This window comes from Saccostrea cucullata, unplaced genomic scaffold (genome assembly GCF_032062105.1).
Source record: "Saccostrea cucullata isolate Sc308-1 unplaced genomic scaffold, CSIRO_AGI_Scuc_v1 ctg660, whole genome shotgun sequence".
Classification (NCBI taxonomy): domain Eukaryota; kingdom Metazoa; phylum Mollusca; class Bivalvia; order Ostreida; family Ostreidae; genus Saccostrea; species Saccostrea cuccullata.
In genome coordinates this window covers 53,839-57,561 of record NW_026927717.1, presented here as the reverse complement: position 1 = coordinate 57,561, position 3,723 = coordinate 53,839, and positions in this window count along the sequence as shown.

The following is a 3,723-nucleotide window of genomic DNA, read 5'->3' as shown; positions in this document are numbered from 1 at the left end:
TGAACCAAACTTGCATGGATGATGCATCTAGGGATGGACACTACCAGACTTGCTTTGGATGCTGGATCTGACCTACATTTTTATTCCTAAGTAACTATAAGACCTACCTGAACTAAACTTGCATGGATGATGCATTTAGGGATGAACACTACAAGACTTGCTTCGGATGCTGGATCTGACCTACATTTTCATTCTCAAGTAACTATAATCCCTACCTGAACCAAACTTGCATGGATGATGCATTTAGGGATGGAAAATATATCGGACTTACTTCAGATGCTGAATCTGACCTATATTTTACATACAAGAGACCAGGTTAAAGTTTTGGGAACAGATTAATCCCAATGAACTTGAAGTCCTTAATATCTGCAGTATTAACAAATTTGTGAATATTTGTTTACACTTAAAATACATGTTTTTCACGCTATATGCATAGAAATGTGTATATGCCTTGTAAGGGGTTAATTGTTGGGATAAATACTAGATATTAAGAAAATATGATGTGAGATTTGCATTACTTACAATGACAACATTCGTCGAGGTGAGCTTTGTAATCTTTGATTACCTATGTTTTTAAAAGTAGGTCAAAACTCCAAGGTTAAGGTCACAGGGTCAAAGTTGTTGTTATCAAATGAAAGGTCTTGTCACAAGAGTAAAATATGTAAAGTATGAAAGCAATAGCCCTAACTATTTAAAAGTTATGGTCAATGTTTGCATTTTTTAAGAAGGCCAGTGTCAAAGGTCAAGGTCAAAGTGTCAAAATTCTTGGTATCCAATAAAGGGTCTTCTCCCAAGGATTACGCATATGAAGTATGAAAGCCGTATTCCTTACCATTCAAAAGTTATGGCCGAGGTTAAAGTTTTTTCACAAGTAAGGAAATCTACAAGGTCAAGGTCAAGGTCAAAGGGTTAAGGTTGTTGGTATCCAATGAAAGGTCATTCAACAAAGATTACATATGTGAAGGTTAAATGTCCTGGTATCCACTGTTCAAAAGATATGTCCAAAGTAAAAGTTTAAAATTTTCATGAAAAAGTGGGTCAAACTCCAATATCAAGGTCATAAGGTCAAATTTGGTGGTACTCAAGGAAAGGTCTTGTCACAAGGAATACACCTGTGAAATATGAAAATCATAGCTCCACTAAATCAAAAGTTATGGGCAAGGTTAAAGTTTTTGCAGACAAACAGAAAGACAGACAGACGGACACGACAAAAAACAAGATGTGTTTGTAAAACACTGATGCCCCCGTATGGCAACATAGCAAAGATAAAGCTTTTATTAAATGCAAATTTAACTAGTGCTAATTGTAACGGGGACCGTTACAGATGTTCCCCAAACGCTCCCCAACTCCCTTTTGGTGCCATATTCCCTAGAGGCTTCATTAAATAGGACAAACTCGATGCATTTAAGACTTGAGCAACGTTTACCCAGAACTGTACCAAGTTCATTCAAATTTAAGCATTGCACGCTTGCGCATGTGAATGCATGTGCGTAATGACCATATCATCTTGTCTACACAATCTATATATTTTGATATACTAAATATTAGAGTATTTAATCCAAAAGTATTAAAATATACGCTCATTCACGTGTATTTTTTATTTTACTCTTTTCACGTGCACGCACGTGCATACATGATCATGGTGACTATACCTTCTTGTAGAAGTCCATTACATCTATCTATGTTCTAAATCCCACCCCGTTTGGTTGTAAACCAAGGGAGTTATAGCTGTTTAAAGTTTAAGCCAATTAGATTGCAGCGCATGTACACGCACGTGCATGCATGTGCATGGTGACCATACCTTCTTGTAGAAGTCCATTATATCTATCTATGTTCCAAATCCCACCCCGTTTGGTTGTAAACCAAGGGAGTTATAGCTATTTAAAGTTTCAGCCAATCAGATTGCAGCGCACGTGCATGCACGTGTTTTTATGATAATTGCTATATATTATGTTGTAGGATATCCTTATGCATGGCTATGTTCAAAATTTCAAAGGATTTTATCAAAAAGCAAGAAAGATATTGAGACTTTAGTTTCCGCCAATCAGAGCAAAGCGCACGTGCATGCGCGTGAGATCTTGCTAATTTGATCATGTGATATTATCTATGCTACTAATATATCCTTATATTATGAGTTTTAAAGCATTTCATCAAAAATGTAAGAAGTTACGCCTATATCAATTAAATCGGTCATTTCACGTGTTGCACGTGCACGCTCTTGCAAGCACGTGCGCGCAAAATGACCTTCGTTCCGCAAATCTACATAACATGTCTACTGACCCTAAAAACATTTCACCTAAATCGGATGTGTAGTTTACAAGATCATTCGCGGACAAAATTTTCCCGAGAAGAAAAATAATAATAATAAGAAACAGAGTAAAAACAATATGTTCCCCAACTTCGTTTGGGGAACATAATTAATTGGTACCAAAGGGTACTCTCACTGGAAAACAATTATGAAATTTGAAAGTAAGCCAATGTTAAAGGTTTTTTTATTAGTACAAAAATCTACAAGGTCAAGGTCAAAAGGTCAATGTAATTAGTATCTAATGAAAGATCTTGCCACATAAAATACTTATGCAGAGCATGAAAGCCCTAATCGTTCAGAAATTATGGTTACCGTTCAATATCTTAAAAAGTAGGTCAAACTCCAGGGTCAAGGTCAAAGGGTCAAAGTCATTGTTATCAAATGAAAGGTCTTGTCACAAGGATCTACATATGTGAAGTATAAAAGCCCTATCTCTTACTGTTCAAAAGTTATGGCCAATGTTAAAGTTTTTCACAAGTACAAAAATCTACAAGGTCAAGGTCAAAGGGTCAAGGTTGTTGGTATCCAGTGAAAGGTCTTTTAACAAACATTACATATGTGAAGTATAAATGTCCCGGTGTCTACTGTTCAAAAGATATGGCCAAAGTAAAATTTTAAAATTTTTCTTAAAAGTAGGTCAAACTCCAAGGTCAAAGTCAAAGGGTCAAAGTTATTCTTATCAAATGAAAAGTCTTGTCATAAGAATCAAATATGTAAAGTATGAAAGCAATAGCCCTTACTCTTTTAAAGTAATGGTCAAGGTTTGCATTTTTAAAGTAGGTCAAGCTCAAAGGTCAAGGTCAAAGGGTCAAGGATCTTCATATCCAATGAAGGGTCTTCTCACAAGGATTACATATATGAAGTATGAAAGCCCTATCCCTTACCATTTAAAAGTTATGGTCAAGGTCAAAGTTTTTTCACAAGTATAGAAATCTACAAGATCAAGGTCAGAGCGTCAAGGTTGTTGGTATCCAGTGAAAGGTCTTTAACAAACATTACATATATGAAGTATAAATGTCCTGGTGTCTGCTGTTCAAAAGATATGGCCAAAGTAAAATTTAAAAATTTCATGTAAAAGTGAGTTAAACTCCAAGCTCAAGGTTAAAAGGTCAAATTTGGTGGTATCCAAAGAAAGGTCTTGTCACAAGAAATACACGTATGAAATATGAAAGTCATAGCTCCACTTAATCAAAAGTTATGGGCAAGGTTAAAGTTTTTTGCGGACAAACAGACAAACAGAGAGACAGACAGACAGACGCGACAAAAACTATATACCCCGAAATTTCGTTTACGGGGGCATAAAAACATAACCCCCGAAACGGGCATAATTAAAAGTGTGTCTTTTGTGTACGAGTTGGTTTGTGTACGACTCGGTTTGTGTACGAGTTGACTTGACATCATCATAATGGCGGCGA